The sequence below is a fragment of the Pipistrellus kuhlii genome, unplaced genomic scaffold (genome assembly GCF_014108245.1).
Source record: "Pipistrellus kuhlii isolate mPipKuh1 unplaced genomic scaffold, mPipKuh1.p scaffold_m20_p_6, whole genome shotgun sequence".
NCBI classification, from domain to species: Eukaryota; Metazoa; Chordata; class Mammalia; order Chiroptera; family Vespertilionidae; genus Pipistrellus; species Pipistrellus kuhlii.
This window is the reverse complement of record NW_023425562.1, coordinates 61,034,550-61,053,444: the sequence shown is the minus strand read 5'-3', so window position 1 is coordinate 61,053,444 and position 18,895 is coordinate 61,034,550. Positions and strand designations below refer to the sequence as shown.

General features: G+C 37.5%; 1 protein-coding gene across 4 annotated transcripts in view; it reads right to left on the bottom strand.

Annotated features, from left to right (window-relative positions):
* PLCB1 (phospholipase C beta 1) overlaps positions 1-18,895 on the bottom strand; it is a 603,902-nt gene that overhangs the window by 488,256 nt on the left and 96,751 nt on the right. The window lies entirely within an intron of this gene.

The following is an 18,895-nucleotide window of genomic DNA, read 5'->3' as shown; positions in this document are numbered from 1 at the left end:
GCCAAGAACTGAAGTGACTTGGCCTGCCTATTAATAATTTGCACCTAAGACAAAGACAGTAAATCTCCAACACAGATAAAGTTAAGCCTCAGTTCCTCAAGCTTCTAATCCACTGTCCTTATGGTCATAAATTTTGAATGGGTAACACTGGCAGCAGGAATAAGTAGGGAAAGTCATCGCTAATATGCTCAAAAGAGCACATTGGAGAGCTAGCACAGACAACAACCTGCCCATATTCAAAAGAAACAAATGGTAGTTTAAGGCCTTCTGTTTATGGGACTCATGTATAAGTACAGCTGCTTCGTCTTTGCTGCTTCAAACTTACATACATGGAGGCTCACATGTCAAAGTGGATGTCACTTAAAATGACAGAGAAGCACAGAACGAAAGGAAAATGAGCTGTCCATCTAGGATACTTCCTGCCCATGAAAACAGGTTAGAAAATGCCACATCATTTCAATAGGCTTCATAATTAAGTTTGAATTCTTGCTACCCTTCCCCATTCATGAATCTGGTTCCAGTTCTCATGCAGTTTCAGGCAAGGTTTTTTTTTTCCAATTGTTTCCAGTGATGACAGTTCCTTAACTCACAAGATTGTAATAAGAATGAAAAACCATAAATCACAGATTGATTTTTACTAACTTACCTTCAAAATACTCAAAGTTATTCACAAGTAATTCCTAATTTCTCATGAGACGCCCAAAAGAGGAACATTAAAAACAATTACATCTTACAATAGTTCATTTTTTTGCACAAATATAAGTGCCTTTTTTATTATGTCAAAGACCATGAAGAGCTTTTTTAAAATTTTTTATTTCTAATAACTATTTTCTATTTAAATCAAATTCTCATATTTTTTTTCATTATCACATTTAGTCAACTAAAAGACTATATTTAAAGATTTGTGAATCCAGAATATTTCATTTTGATTTTGATGAATATTCCTGAAACCCTTAGTACACTTCTGAAAAAGGGAATTTCAAAATTCTTTCTGGATTCTGAAAATTTCCTGAAAATGTCCTTGCTTTTTTTTTTTTTTTTTTTTTTTTTTTAATCTGCTTATTCTTAGAAGTTCTTGTTAAAACAAAAGGACTATATCCTCTCAGAAGTAAATCTCTCTGGTTAACCATTCTTTTAGGAGGAATAGTACTATATGGACTGAAAATTAATCACCTGGTGACCCCTCTTACAAGGGATTTAGCAAAGCTGATTCTTGAACACCAGCCTTCATCATCAGTGCTCTAATCAAATACCCAGAACCACGTGTAGACTGTATGTGGCAGAAGATTGGGAAGACTAAAGCTTGATACAGATTTCCTGGGTGTTTGATCTTCATAGAGAGACTTGTTTCATTTAGTTGAATTTCTTTAGTAGCTGCTCACAAAAATGATGTATGACTTTGACCTAAGGTGGCCTTCCCATTCCAACCAGAAGGCAAACCCTTAACAAAAGTTGTGTTAACCTGGTCCCCATAAACTCTGAGAGGGTGCAGCAGACATTCTTGTTGCTCACCTAGATCTGCTGCCATCTCCATCCCTTCTGCAGGTCTGGGCATCCACCCCATCTCTACATGTTTTATTCCCAACTGCTTGCACACACAGCCTTGAGAGGGAAGAGGGGGCACGAGGGGGAAGGAGATGAGGGAGTGTTCTTGTGAATACTCCTGCCCAATCTATGGAGAGCTGGAAATGCTTGGGAAGTTATATCCCACCAGGATGGCCCATAGTCAGTGACAGACTGGTGCAGGAGTATTCAAGGAACTCTCCGTGCCTCAAGGCAGGATATATTCTGAGGAGCACTTATGCTCCAGAGCGTACCAGGGGATCATGCTGAGGCTGGGATTTCCCCGGAAATGGAGCCTTTATTTAGCTTCTTTCCTGTCTGTGGCCTGCTCCCTTGTGCTTCTCTCCTTGGGTCCTTCCCTAATGCACACCACCTGCATCTCAGGGTCCGTTTCTGGGGACCCCAAACTAAGACAGAGAGCAGTCGCCAGAGGAGAAGGAGTAAAAAAGAAAGAAAACTAATATTTATTTACACAGCAGTATTCTTTCCAGACCCTGCACTAAGTGCATTACATGTATTAACTCATTGGATCTTACTAAAGGGTAATGCATGAATCATCTGAGCAATTAAAAAAAAATACTCTAAAGCTAAGAAGGAGAAACATAAGGAAGTAGGCACAAGGATCCTCTACCCATTGTCCTCACTTCTGTCATAAGAAGGGCATTTTCCCATTCTGCCCCTTATTTTTAGGAGGAATAAAAATAACAACATACAATGGCCAACAGGTGCATGAAAAGATGCTCAACATCACTAGTTATCTGGGAAATGCAAATCAAAACCACAATGGGCCCAAGCTGGTTTGAGCATCCGCCCATGAACTGAAGGGTCCTGAATTCTATTCCAGTCAAGGGTATATACCTTCGTTGCAGGCTCCATCCCCAGCCTTGGTCTGGGTACGAGTAGGAGGCAATCAATCAATGTGTCTCTCTCATGTTGATGCTTCTCTTTTTCTGTCTCTCCCTCTCCCTTTCATTCTCTCTAAAAGAAAATCAGTGGGACAATGTCCTCAGTGAGGATTAACAAGAAAAAACCCAGTGAGATATCACCTCACACCTATTAGAATTGGCTATTATTGAAAAGACAAGAAATAGCAATGTTGGTGAGAATGTGGAAAAAAAGAGAACCCTTGTTAGCTGTTCATGAGAATGCAAACTGTTACAGCCATTATAAAATAAATAAATAAATAAATAAATAAATAAATAAATAAATAAAGCAAAGAGGTTTCTCAAAAAAATAAGATTAAAAATAGAACTACCATATGATTCAGCAATTCCATTTCTGGGCATTTATATTTAAAAAACACATTAACTCAAAAAATACATGCACCCTCCCATGATCATTGCAACATTATTTACAATATGAAAGTAACCTAGGTGCCCTACATACAAGAAATTTAATATGAATGATTTTTTTTATGTTGTATATATACTACAGAATATTATTCAGACATAAAAAAGAATGAAGGATGGACCTTGAATGCACTATGCTGAGCGAAATAAGTCATATAGAGAAAGATAAATATTGTACAATATTATCTCACTTATAGTAGAAATAAAAAGCAAACAACAACCAAAAACACAAGCTTATAGATATAAAGAACAGATTTGTGGTTGCCAAAAGCAAAAGGTGGGGTGGAGTATGAAATGGGTGAAGGAGGTAAAAAGGTACAGATTTCCAGTTATAAAATAAATAAGTCAGAAGATGTATTGTGTAATGGTGAAACATGGTTAATAATAATGCATTGCATAATTGAAAGTTGCTAAGAGAGTAGATCTTAAAAGTTCTCATCACAAGAAAAAAAATTATAACTATGTATGATGATAAATATTAACTAGACTTGTCCTGGCAATCATTTCACAATATATACAAATACCAAATTGTCATGCTATACATGAGAAGCTAATATTCTATAGTTTAATTATACCTCAATTAAAAAAGAGTAATAATAAATATTTATTGAATTTTAACTACAATATGACAGCCTAATATATATAAAATCTCACCGCTATGCAATAGGATTTGGGAACAACAAGAGTTTGAGAGAGCCCTGGCCAGTGTGGCTCAGTGAGTTGATCATCATCCCATGCACTGAGAGGTCACTGGTTTGATTCCTGTTCAAGGCACATGCCCAGGTTGTAGGCATAATAACTGGTAGAAGGTATGCAGGAGGCAGCCTTCTAATGGGTTCTCTCTTATAGATGTGTCTCTCTCTTTCTCTCTCTCTCTAAAATCAATAAAAAACATATTTAAAGAGAGAGAGAGAAAGAGAGAGAGAAAGAGAAAGAAAGACAGAGAGATTGTATATGGGTGTGTGTTATACTGCCTGAGGTTATACATATGTGCTAGAGCTGGAATATGAATACCAGTCTGACCAATTCCTGAATCCATTCTTGTATCTACTACTACTAGAGACCTAGTGCATGAAACTCATGCACTCAGGGGGTCCCTCAGCCCAGCCTGCACCCTCTTGCAGTCCAGGATCCCTCAGGGGATGTCCGAGCGGGCCTAAGCTGGCAGTCAGACATCCTTAGCACTGCCATTGAGGCAGAAGAGGCTCCCACCACTAGCACTGCCACTGCACTTGCCAGCCATCAGCCTGGCTCAAGGCTACTGTCTGAGCAATGCCTCCCCTGTGGGAGCTCATGACCACTGGGGGCAGCTCCTGCATTGAGTGTCTGCCCCCTGGTGGTCAGTGCACATCATAGCGACTAGTCATTATGCCATTTGGTCAAATTGCATATTAGCCTTTTATTATATAGAATGCTATATGATTAAAAACAAAAAAAGAAACATTCCCTAAACAAGCAATTGAACATAATTTTCTAAGGTTCCTTATGCAAAGACACCATCATTTCTTTGCACTTAATCCCCCTAGAAAAAATGTCATGTTGAAAGGCTGAATTAATAAATATATCACTTTAATACTTCAAAAGAAAAATAGATATGGCTCCTAGAAAAACCTGGAACTGAAAATCAAGCCAGACAATGTATGATATATGGTCAAGGGTAAGGAAATTGAAAACAAACAAAAAAATCTTGTATCTCAGTCCATGAACCCTGTATGAACCCTAGAGATATTTTCCTGTGCCTCAGTTTACTCATTTGCTAAATGTGTGTCCTTCATTAGCATTATGGAACAAGGATTCTGGGAACTGAGAATACTAAGAGAGGATGCTAACGGCTCAGGAAGGGTACCTGTCTTGGAAAGAAAGCATGAAAATGGTCCTTGGGAAATGTACAACATTACAAGCCACCTGAATTAGAGAATTTGGTTTTAACACATCGGTTATATATAGCCAAATAGTCTTGCTCTTTGAAAAGCCACAACATAATGCCATGTTCTCTGTCTGAGAAATAGAAATTAAAATTATAGAAGACCGAAGAACTTCAAGAATGTTAGGATGGCTCTCACGTGTAAAGGGATTTGATTCAATGTAGACATTCAGAGCCACTATCTCAGAAAGAAATTTCCTCACAAAAGAATACTAGCTGTTTGCAAACTGAAGAATAAAAATAAAGGAGGAATCAGCAGAAAACACACACACAATACTAATAAGATATCAGTGTCTGGGCTCTACAGAATGAAAGTAGTAATAGTTGTTTTTTTCTTTTCTATCCATGATGAATAAGATAATAATTATTTGTCAATATATAGTTTTGCCTTTCTGCCATGACAGTTGGCAGTATTTCACATCAAGCATCAAGTGGTTGAATCTGGGTTAGCCTGAGACTTGCTTCAACTCAAAGAATGTGGTAGAAGCCATGGTGTGCCAGTTCTAAGTATAGGCCTCAAGAATTCTTATATGTTTCTATTCTCCCTCTTGAAACCATATGACCAGTATTTGTATAAGCCTGACAAAACCTGAGAATACAATGGCCAGTTGCCCCCACTATCACTGTAGTTAAGTCAGGAAACCTCCACAGTAGCACTGCCTAACTGACTCAGCAGCTAACCACAGATGCTTGAAGGGACCCAGAAGGAATCAGAGAAACATTCCACATAAAATCATAACCCAAATACATGGTTGTTGTTTGAAGCCACTACATACGGGATGGCTTCTTACATCTAAATAGCCATCTAACACGCATCTCTTTAGTTTTTAAATTCCAATACTCTTGCCGAAACTGATTTGGCTCGGTGGATAGAGCTTCGGTCTGTGGACTGAAAGGTCCCACGTTCGATTCCAATCAAGGGCATGTACCTTAGTTGCGGGCACATCCCCAGTAAGGGGTGTGCAGGAGGCAGCTGATAGATGTCTCTCTCTCATTAATGTTTCTGACTCTCTATCCCTCTCTCTTCCTCTCTATAAAAAATCAATAAAATATATTGTAAATAAATAAAAATAAATAAATTCCAATACTCTTTCTGATTGACAATGTAATTATATCATTTTCTTGAGAGCAATTATTTTTATGTTACCCATGAATACTCATGTATAAAATAAAATGTCCAGTGAAATCAGATTTGACAGGCAACATCACCTGGTATTTAAAATCATAAGTTCTCAAGAGGCACATGCAGGATTTGAATCTGAGATCTCCTGTTGACCTTGTACAAGTTACTTTAACTTTTCTCAGGTTGAAAACTGCAAAAAAAATAATAACTTAGAGCATGTCATTTTATTTTTGTGAAATTAAATAAATATGCTAAAAGCCCTTAGAAAAGTGCCTCACATACAGGCAGCACTAAACATAAGCAAGCCGTAATGGTTTAATAGTTACAAAGCTCTTCCCATCATACCGAATGTGTATACTGCTACATACCATCTTTTTGGTTCTTGTAGCTTCCCTGTAGTGTGGCTGGACAGGTATAAATGTATCTCCCTTTGACAGACGAGGAGATAACAGGCTCAGACAATATAAGAGATATAACCCTAGTTGCTGTTTCAGAGTCCAAAACTCTCTCACTGAAGTGCACTAATGACCTGCCCAACCAAAAGCCATGCACAAAACATTGGCTGAGTAAATTACAGTATATTCATTCACCCAATGGATTATGAGGCCACCATGACATACCAATTGACCTGAAGGGGTTTTCATTAAGTTTTATTGGAAGGATTAAAGCAAGATGCAAGGAAGTGTGTACGATATACCATTGTTATAGCACAAAGACAAAGAAATCTATACTTATCTATGAATGTGTGTGGGAGTATACCTATACTTATATGCCCACACACATTATTATCTATGTCTATATAATTGTACCTTATTGTGTGAGCTCGAAAAAATTATGTAAGGCACACAGCAGGTTGTGGCAATAAAAGGAGAAGTGAAATAGGGAGAAGAAGCACCCCCCCCCCAAAAAAAAATGCACTAGAAAACCCTACAAGCACACATATACCAGTAATACTATTTACAGAAATAGTTATGTAAAAATATAGATATAGAATTTTTTTAAATCTGCAATTGGCTGAATACATGGATGAGAAGGGCTGCCATATAGTCAGATAAGTTATACAAGATTCTCAACTGCATGGGGGTTGGTACCCAAACCCCATGTTGTTCAAGGATCTACTGTACTCAATATGCATTTTTACCACATTGTCCTGTCCTATTTATCCTACAAATGGTTTGTTTTGTTTTTTAATTTCTTGGAGTGAGAATGATGAATAAAATTATATAGGTTTCAGATGTATAATTCTATAATACAGCACCTGTATATTTTATTATGTGTTCACCACCCCAACACAAATCTATACTTAAAATTTTACTTTTTAAAGTAACATTGATTAAAATTGAAATTATATTTTTTTTTTCTTTTTCAATGTATCTGGCATGAAGTGATATAAAATATAAAAATATTACTATTTGTTCCACAGGCCAAAAAAGTAATAATTCTCCTAAGCCAGACCATTTTACTATTTTTACAGTAGAATCAATTTTTTAAAGTTTTTTTTTAATATATTTTTATTGATTTCAGAGAGGAAGGGAGAGGGAGAGAGAGAAATAGAAACATCAATGATGAGAGAGAATCATTGATTAGCTGCCTCCTGCATGCCCCCCACTGGAGGTCGAGCCCACCACCCTGGGCATGTACCCTTGACCAGAATCAAACTTGGGACCCCTTAGTCTGGAGGCAGATGCTCTATCCACTGAGCCAAACCAGCTAGGACACAGTATCTCTTTGCAATAACTACAGGGAAGTTAAAGCCCCCTTGGATTTGACTCAATACTTAAATTGCATCCATTTCTTCCCCAGTTTGGCCCAAATTCAACCTTTTGCACTAAAATAAGCCTCTCCCATTTCTGTGGAATTGGAAAGAAGAAAACAATTTTTTGTTAATCATTCCGAGGCCTACAACACTTACTTCATAAATTTACTGAAGTACAATATACACATGGTAAAGAACTCTAACTTCACACAATTGCATGAATGTTTACTTGTGTATACACCCATGGAACCACCATCCAGACTGAGGTGTAGAACATTTTCATATCACCCCCAAATTCCCGGGTGCCACTTTCCAATACTACCAGAAAGAAAGTGCAGTCCTATTATGATCTGTACCACTGTAGATTCGTTTTGCCTTTTCTTAAACTTAATTCAAAAGGAATTATATGTATCTTTTATATCTGGCTTCTTTCATTTAATATGATGTTTATGAAACTCCATCCATATTGTAGTATCTATTAATTGTTCAATTTGTTCTTTTATTGATAGACAATTGGGTTGTTTGCAGTTTGGGTATATTACACATATAATTTTTATAACTGTTTTCTGAGAGAAAAATTGTTTCATTTCTCTTAGGCTCTTATAGTAGATACATGTATTATTCTAATAAATACTAATAAAAAGTTTTCTAAGATGTTATAACCAATTTACACTCCCACCAGCAATGCCTAAGAGTTCCAGTTAGTTATCTACATCTAAGCAAAACTTGGTACTGTGTCTTTTTAATTTTTATCATTCTGGTGGGCATGAAGTTTATCTTTACCTTGGTTTAAAGTATATGTCATTATAAATTTTCTGTATTTAATTTTACAATAAAAATTCTCCAATATAAAATGTATAAATTTGTTCTTAATTAGTAAAAACCTGTTCTTTCAATTCTTCAATATTAGAGAATGAAACCCTTTGCATCATTTAATTTTAGAGCAATGCATAAAATAATTAGGAAATTAAAATTATACTGTACAAATGCACTATGAACAGTATACCACTTTTTTAGTACTAGATCACATTTGCTTTCAATTCTAAGACAATAGCTAAAAACAATTAGGATTAGCTGTTAGTATTTGGCCTTGTTGCAAATTTTGGGAAGGAAAGTATTCTTACTTTCTGAATCTATAGTCATGTTACAAAGCATTCCTATATAATGCATAGTCTTCATGAATAAAATGAGTGGTTTTTAGAAATTAAAGTGATTGGAAATCAGATCTGAAGTTAAATAATGTAACCACTGCAAAACATATGGCTGTCTCCTTAAAATTTCTATTTATACCCATTGGATGACAACCACTAGGCAGTGCGTGGTTCCCTGAGCCCAAGTTACACAAGCCTAAAAATATATTTCCTGGCTTCCACCAGGAACTGGCAGAATCTCAAAAAGGAGTTCGAGACTTGGCTAAAATGCAGCTATTCTTTCAGACCAATATTGTCTGCCTTAGGGAATGGCTAGGTCCCATTAGTACGTGAGAAAGAAATATGTATCCCTGTGTTTGAATAGTTAACCTTTTCCCAGCAGCGCCTGTGATCTAAGGCACGCTTTAGGGATGACTGGCCATCAGCCTAGCACGTATTTAAAATTTAAAGCAGGTTCCATCCACTGTCTTATCCACAGTAAACACTGGGCTTGCTTCTAGAGTTTTCCCATGGGAAGAACCCTACCTATTATCACAGTATTTCAGCACAGTATTAGGTTATGATGTTTTTCAGGTGTTTCAGTCTTGAATCACCACCTCATCACCTGACCTGCCCTCTATGAAGTTCAGTGAAATCCTGTCACCAACCCAGACATAGGATTCCCACAATGATGCAAATTTGGGTGAAAGGTGATTGGCCACTGATTCCCCATTTTCCTCCAAAGCCCACGCCCCCACACCTTCTTATCCCCTTATTAACTTCAAATTTCCTGGCTTGACATCTACCAATTCACTTTGCATACCCCACTTTAATGGCCTGTATTTACATATCACAGCTGAACCTGAGACAACATTCACCAAACAGATGCATTATCTCTCTTCTGAAAACCAGGTTCCTTTTCCATCTCCTTTTTTTCTCTCTCACACAACTTAGTCTCTATTCCTGGAGCTAACATCTGCCTTTTCTTTATAACAAAAAAATCCTGCTTCTCCTTCCTTTAAAATATCTCTTGCCTCCTCTGCAATTGTCATACCTCTCCCAACTCTCTAAGTCTACTTATTAGGCCCTATGCCATTATCTCTTAGCTCACCTCTGTGTCTCAGTCACTTCCACATTTCCCTGCACTAAACCCCCTTCACTTTGCAAATCTTTCGCTGTCAATTAGACAATCAAGTGTGTGTTTACACAGGCCTTCAAGATACTCCATGGTAAGTCTGACCATACTGACCTCCCACTTTTCTTGCTCTTTGTGGTTCAAATCATCCCTTTCTGAGAGGAACTGCCTGTGCCACACTATCAAAGACTCTGTTCTCAGGCTTGAAGCCATTATCCTCATCACATCTGACTAGAAAAGGATGGACATCTAGCCCTTGGAATCTGGCATTGAGGCTCAGGGACCCTAGGGCATTTCTGCTATAGCAGGTGGCCACATACTGCAAACTAACCATTCTGCAAAGAGATTTTAAAAAATATATCAGAAATATCAAAAGATGTAGGGAACAGGAATTAAGTTTTCTAGAGAGACAGAAGGAGTCATCGAAGCCTCTGACTCCTGATTTCTGGCTGCTGTTCTTCATGAGGGCCCAGTGTATTTCTTGCCAAAGCCCTTTTTTTCCTCCAAAATTACCCTGGCCACAGCCATCTGGACAGGATTCTGTTCCTTGTATTTAAATCTGAGTATATTGCATGTGAGCACCTTGCCTGTCTTCATCTCTTTGTCTTTGTACACACTCCTCCCCATCCTTACACAGCCTCTCCTCTCCCTCTTCATCTAACTCTTGACCACCCTTTTTGGACTTCGCTCAAACTCTACTTCTTCCAAGAGGCTCTCTTTGCTCCAGCCTTCACTGATTTCTGCCAAAGGGAGAGGCAGGGTGGTGGAAAGAAGAAGGGGAAGCTTGGGGACCGCTGCATTCACGCATTCACTCAGTATAACCCTCCGCTCTCTGTCTCCATCTTCTGGCATGGAAATCGAGCAAAATAAAATGGCCACGTGAGCTTCTTGTGAGCCTATATTAGATCGCACACGTAAAAATGCCTAACCCAGGTCCTTGCTTCTACTAGTGACCACTGATAGTTCATGGCATTTCTTGTATTTTTTTTTTATTCCTACAGTACTTTGCTTTAACATCAAGCTGACACACAGTGACTACCGAGACTTAGCAGTTATTCAAAAATACATATGATGTGGGCCCAACTATCTTATTATACGGAAGAGTTCAAGTAAAATGATCAAGAGGGGAAGAGGACCCAAAGGAGGTTAAATATATGCCTAGCCTGGGTCAGATGTTATGACCCAACCTGACCCGAGGATATGGAAGGACTCAGAGTGAAACAAAACTCCATCAAAATTATATTTTCTAGAAAGTAAAGGTTTGATCTTTCAAATATATTACTTGTATTTTGTTTGTTTTATCAACTCACTGAATATTTTCTTACATTTGAAAATACATCCAATGAAGAAATAAAGATGAGTCTGTGGATAAGTTTATGAAAACCAAATTTCTAAGCCAGAAGAATTTCAATTATATGAGAAAATGGTGTATCTATAAAAAATTTAGCAGATGGAAGATTACAGAATCAGACAAGTTAGGAATCTTGTGTTTATAATAATTTCCCATAACCCCTAAATTGATAACTATTCTTTGACTTGTTAATTTAAATGACCAATCAGAACTGAGGTTAGTAGGAATAGGAAACACATAAGGCAGCGTTTCAAGAAGGCTGGTTTAATACATTATTTTCTTTTATAAATGTGGAGAAATTTAGCATAGACATTAGAAATCTATCAGGGAGGTAGGGTATCTGATTTCTATTCCTTAGATTTTTATGCTATTCAAAAGCTAAATAAACTCTGTGCTTCAATTTCTTCATTCCTTAAAAAAAAAAAAAAGATTGTTTATGGGAGAGAAAATTAGTACAGTCCTTTTAGGGAGTAAGTTGGCAATGCCTATTAAAATGTAAATTGCTGTCTAAACCGGTTTGGCTCAGTGGATAGAGCCTGCGAACTGAAAGGTCCCTGGTTCGATACCGATCAAGGGCATATCCCCAGTAAGGGGTGTGCAAGAGGCAACTGATCGGTGATTCTCTCTCATTGGTGTTTCTAACTCTCTATCCCTCTCTTCCTCTCTGTAAAAAATCAATAAATATATTTTAAAAAATAAAATGTAAATTGCATATACCTTCTGGCCCAGCTTTTCCCTTCTCTATGTATCCTAAAGAAAGCCAGAACAACAACAAAAATAGCCAGAACAGGTAGTGTTCATTATTTGTAATAAGGAAAATTTTAAAACTAGCCAAATGTCCATAAAAACAGAATGACATGAATTAAACTACGGTGCATTCATTCCATGAAATAGTCTTCATTAACTAAAATATCCAGAGTAGCTCTATCTCTACTAATATGCAAAGATCCCTAAGACATATGAATTAGGAAAAGCAGGTTACATAAAACATGGTGTTATTTATTGAGCAGACATTAAACAATACTGCATTTTCCTGCAGATATACACATTTATATACCTATTAATTTTCATAAAAAATTTGGAAGGTTGCACAGCAAACTGACAACATAGTTAACCAGGGTGCTTGTTTGGGAGACTCAGAAGTGTTGATGGGAACACTGACCTTTTTTGCATTGTTTTCAGTTTTACATGTAGAAGTGATACACATGTTGCAAATGTACTTAAATTATTTTTTTTTCCAGTGGTCGCCAAACTGCGGCTTGTGAGCCACATGCGGCTCGCGAGCCTCGGTTTGCTGCTCTGTTGACTGAATTTGCCGACCACTGGGATAGGGGCTTAATCACAAAGAACAACAACAGCCTGTAATTATTGGAATCAAGAGTCTAGGTCAGTGGTCGGCAAACTCATTAGTCAACAGAGCGGCAAACCTCGGCTGGCGAGCCACATGTGGCTCACAAGCCGCAGTTTGCCAACTTAACAATCTAGATTATTACGTTCTTTCCCAATTTTATGTTTCTTGGGCAAGTATGAATGATTTATCATTAAGAAATTTTGACTTAAATCTAATAATATATCTGAACCTAACAAGTATCTCTTAGTCTACTATTTTGTGAAACCAGATCTGATTTATAAGCAAATCGTTGGGAATTACCTATCATCTCAAAAGGAAGTAAAAAGTGTGAAACAGCTTTATAGATTCATAACCGAATCCTTAGAGCTGTGGGCAGCATATTTATCGTAGTCTCCAAGTCAGCATCAGCAAAGAACTCATTTCACAAGTGCATTAGTGGCCACAGTGGTAGCTCTTTTGAACCAAAAGAGCTGAAAATGTACTGTTGCTGTCAATTTGATCACAAAATTCTAAAGCATAGAATAAAATGTTATTCCTTGAGCTTGGCCAGTGTGACTCAGTGATTGAGCATCAACCTATGAACTAGGAGGTCATGGTTTCATTCCTGGTCAGGGCACATGCCCTGGTTGCAGGTTCAATCCCCAGTGAGGGGAGTGCAGGAGGGAGCAGATCAATGATTCTCTCTCTTTTACGTTTCCGTCTCTCTCTCCTTCTTCCCTTCCTCTCTTAAATCAATAAAAATATCGATATATTTAGGAAAGAAAATGCTATTCCTTGGGTTTAATAAAAGGATCTGCCATAAGGTATGTATTTTTCTGACGTGTTAACTAATAACTTAATATACCATTCAATTTCTCAAGAGTTATCACAGAATACTTTGTTTCACATAGAAAACCTAGTTAATCTGGCCTTCATAAATTTCCTTTACTGGTTTCACTGATCAGATGAGCTAGCATTACTTCCGCATATCTAAAATTATTAAAAATGTAAAATTATGTGCTCAACTATTGAATTTTATTTCTGACAAATGCTTTTGTTATCAACAGTAATTGTGTTGGTCTGTATGTGTGATCTGATAAATACTTTCCAATATCCTTTGTTAACTATAAGACCTTGGACTAACACTAAATTGATTATTAATGAAAAAAATATTTAGATACCTAGACAATTTTTAATGTGACACTATGCAAACACATTTATCAGGCATAGTTTTAATTTGCTTCCTGTTTTTATATATTATAGAATGGCTACCAGATAACAGTTTGATAGAGTGTTTAGCTATCTTTAGAGCATGATAAAACACATATTTATTTTGGTCTCTTTACAAAGCATAAAAAGGAGTATGTATTACTATAGATAATCATAAAATGTGGGCTTATTGCTGATTTTCTGAGATGCTTGTGTGTGACAAAATTTTTCAAGTGTCAAGTTTTATTTTTTCTCTCCTAGTGAGAAAATAAGTCACTGTGTTAGTTTATGTGAGCTTCTATAACAAGTATATTATAAACGGGGTAGCATATAAACAACAGACGTTTAGTTTCCTTAGTTTTGGAGGCTGGGAAGCCCAAGATCAAGGTACCTACACATCAGTGTGTGGTGAAATCTGCTTCCTAGTTTATAGATGTGTCCTCACATGGAGGAAGGGATGAGGGAGCTGTTTGGAGTCTCTTTTAATAATGGCACTAATCCCATTTATATGGGTTCCAACCTTGTGACCTGGTCACCTCCCAAAGCCTTTACCTCCAAATACCATCACACTGAGGGTTAGGTTTCAAATATGTGAATTTTGAAGAAGTACAAGCATTCAATCTATAGCAATTACATTGGTTAAAAGTTGTAATTAATATGAGTTGTTGAAACTCTACCAAATACATTAGTGGCAAGGAAATACAAATGTATGTGTAAAATAATGGGGTTTTCTATATTTATACTAGATGCCCAGTGCATGAGATTCCTGCACTGGGGGGTGGCCCCTCAGTCCAGTCTGCACTCCCTCGCAGTGTACGACCCTCGGGGCAGTCAGACATCCCTTTCACACTCCAGGGCTCTCCCAGTCCGGGATCCCTCTCTCCTTACTGCCTGCCTGCAGTGGAGGCAGGGAGAGGCTCCAGCCACCACCGCTGCACTTGCCTGCAGTGAGCCTGGCTTCTGGCTGAGAGGCGCTACCTCTGTGGGAGTGCACTGACCACCAGGGGGCAGCTCCTGTGTAGTCACTGTGTATCATAGTGATCAGTTAATCTGTCATACACCTTTCAGTCAATTTGCATATTACGCTTTTATTACATAGGTTTCTAAGAGCAAAGAAGAGTTACTGGTTTTAAAGTACAAATGTCTGGATGTGCCAGGATGTGAAGTAAAATGTTCAACAATAAAATAAAATAAAACAAAATTATAGAAGTTTGAAAGAAATTAAATTTTATTTACCTAAAAAAAAAAGTTAATCTTTCTTTTTGTCAGGCATTAGAAAGAGAAAGCACAGTTACAGAAAACAATAAAGCACTGTTTTGTAAAACTAAATACAGCTTACTAAAAACAAGACCTAACCCTTCTGGAAATGGCATTTGGCACTATATCTAACTTATCCACACCTACCACTGCCTATTTGCAAAAATCTCTAAGCTGCTCCCCTATTTCTTACATCAGACGGTGACTTTATTATTAAGACATATTGTGAGTGCTGCCATGCATGACTTAAAATTATTTCTCCAGCTTCCATAGGAAAGTTAATGAGAATAAGCTTGTGCGAGGGCTCTCTGCAAGCTCCTGAGAGGGCTTACTGATGACTTTGGGCCTCTCCCTTTATTTCACATTCCAACCCAATTTGAAATTGGACTCTGTGACTTAACCCATTTCTCTCTGGAAGGAGTTAGTTCCTTGTTCACTCAGTCTCCTCCTCTCTGTGAAATGGGCCAATCTCATTTCTAGGGCCAATCCTGGCCTTGATAATTGACCCAATCCCATTCTGTCTTCCTCAGCACTCAGTTTAATTAATCATCCCCTCTTTTTCTTGTACCTGCAATCTCCTCGTCTCCTCTTATTCCTTTTGCTTTCCATAGAAGCATGTCTAGGTTTCTCTAAATAGAAAGAGAAGTTCTTCCATCAATGAACCTGGAGTTTTCCATTCCTCCCCAGGCACTAGCTTCTGCGTCAAGACACCTTTAGGTCTTGCTCTTCCCCTTTAAGTTAGTGGACTCCACAATCTGCAAGAATTACCCAGTTATACTTTTAGGCCCAGTGACCAGTCTCAGTTCTCAATGCCTTAGGGTGATCTGTAACATTTGGCAGCATGGGCCAAACAGTCCCTGAGATTTTGCCCCATATCATTCTTCCTCTTTTCTCCAGTTCACGGACTTCTATTTCTCCCTTCCCACTTTTACATGTAAATGTGAATCCTTGGATATCTGCTGTCTTTCTCACTTTGCACATATAAATGCGAATCCTGTACCTCCTCTGCCTCGCTGGACTAGTGAACTCATGCAGTTTGGGCCACCTGGCATGATGGAGAGGTGCAAGGAGCATTGATCTTAGTGTAGTTTACTGAGGGATTTGCCCTGAAGTGTAACTCCAAGTATAGAGTGAGAAGAGCCTTCCCTGGAGTTGGAGTTGGATGACAAGGGGGCTCTGAGCTCACCTGGAATTCATGCTTTCACAGGGCTCCCGCTGTCACTGTTGGCACACATCAGTATCATCGCACTGACATGTTGGATTCGAGGGCCAATTCCATAATCCCAAATGCCTGCCAGTTATTCCCACCTGGGTAATGTTAGCTCTCCAGATCAGCCTACCTAAAATCACATCCTTAACCTTTCCTCATTCCCACCAACACTCTCCAAACTATCTCCTAATAAATTTCCTGAGAGTACAAATCATCATTATTCATTTTTCTAATCCAGTGATTTTCAACCAGGGTGTTGCAAGAATTTTCAAAACATGCAATGCCTGGCCATTTAGTTAGGGGCACTGACCTCTTTTCCCTTACATAAAAAATAAATAAATAAATAAATAAAAAATGACAACAGCCGACACAACAATAGGCATCCAGTGTGAATGAAATAAAATTATACCTATTTTTTGTCACGTTGTCAAAAAAATATATACTTTTTGCTGTGCCACATAATTTTAGTAATTAATTTGTGCCATGAGATAGAACAGATTGAAAATCTCTGCTCTAATCCTAGAGGGACCAGCCTGATTGCATAACTCATTCCTTTTCTTATTTTAGAATAATTTAAATCCTTAAAGAAGAGGTAAATACCGAATTCAAATCTGTCCATCTTATAAAGGTCATCTTTAACTTGTATATTCTAATCTTTCCTTGAAACATTACACAAGATTTTTACAAGTTAAGAGGATTCACTTTAAAAGTCAGGAGTTCTCTGGTTTTGCAAAGAAAAGAACATTATTTGCATAAGTATGATTGTTTTAACTGAAATCTAATTATGTGAATAGTTAGCTAATTAATCCCACTGTTGGTGGTTAGGTTATTCTAAAGATTCTATTTGTGTCTACATCAGAGTTCCTGAAAACCTAGATTATTCAATCAAGTAGAAAGGGAGAAACCACTGAAAAAAGATTTTCAAACGTAATTAATAAATAATTCTAATCATTCAATTTCCGATTTCTGTTTTTAAAAAACAAAATACATCTTATAAAATTAAACATAATATGATTTTATTATGAGAAATTATAATAATTGTATGTGGCTTCTGTATAAAAAACTGCAAATATGAGGCAAATACAAATAAGAAAATTAAAATCATTCATAATCCCACCAGCCAGAGAAACCGCTATTATTTTGGTGCTTATCCATACAGCTTCTAGGCAATATCTCTTTTTTAAGACAATGAGATTTTGTTCACTTTCCTTTGTAGTCAGCATATTTCTATTGACAGAGGAGCATGAACATTTTTATGTTTTATTTAATTTGGCAAGATTATTTTTAATGCTTGCCTAAGGTCCTATTATAGACATACTAGAGGCCTGGTGCACAAAATTTGTGCACGAGGGCGGGGAGGGTTACCCTCAGCCGGGACTGCACCCTCTCACAATCTGGGACCCCGTGGGGGATGTCCAACCACCAGTTCAAGATCAGGTCTAAAATGGCAGTCAGACATCCCTCTAACAAGAATAATAGAGTTCTTTCTATTTCTTTGTTGCTAACTGTTCTTCTTATATTATAGTTATAGAATATGGATTTAAAGCTTCTAAATGTTATCTAATTTTTTAAAAAATCAAACTATTTCTACTTGGCTTTGTTTTGTTTTGCCTTTGGATTTTTTTTTTTTAATTTGTGAATTGCTTTATATGTGGAAGATGTCTTAATAATGCTATAAATTTTATTTTTACTTTCCTTTCATAGATTCTGCCTCTTATCAAATAATATCCATGCTAACCCAACAAATTTATTACCTTTACTAGATAATTTTTTATAGTAATTAGGTGTGTTCATGAACTTTTTGTCCTGTTTTGCTGAAATGTTGTTTTCCATGTCAATAGAATGCTTATATTGTCTTATTTGAATTTTGATTGGCAAAGTTCCCTCTTGGTGTTTCTCAAGTACTTCAAAAAATTTCAGGTTAATTTAAATTATTTCACAAATTAGAAAAAAAAGTTTCTAACTTTGACTGAATTTGCATTGACTTAATTTGGGAATAAAGTATATGTTTAAAATATTCCATTTATAACTATTTTGAGAGCCTTGAGAAAGTTTCAGATTTTAAAAGATCTTTAAACACTAGAGGCCTGGCACATGAAAATTTGAGCACTCAGGGCAGGAGGGGTGGTGGTCCCTAAGCCCGGCCTATGCCCTCTCACAGTCCAGGACCCCTCAGGGGATGTTAACCTGCCGGCTTAGGCCCGCTCCCAGGGGATCAGACCTAAGCTGGCAGTCAGACATCCCTCTGGCATCCCAAGAGATGAACATCCTTAGCGCTGCCACAGAGGCAGGAGAGGTTCTTGCCACCACCACTGCACTAGTCAGACATGAGTTGGCATCTGGCTGTGCAGCACTCCCCCTGTGGAAGTGCACTGATCACCAGGGGGCAGCTCCTGTGTTGAGCGTCTTCCCCCTGGTGGTCAGTGCATGTCGTAGTGACTGGTCATTCCGGTCATTCTACTGCTAGGGTCAATTTGCATATTACTCTTTTTATATGATTTTTTTAAAAATGTAGTTATTTTATATAATGGGATGCAATTTTAAATGTCACTTTTATA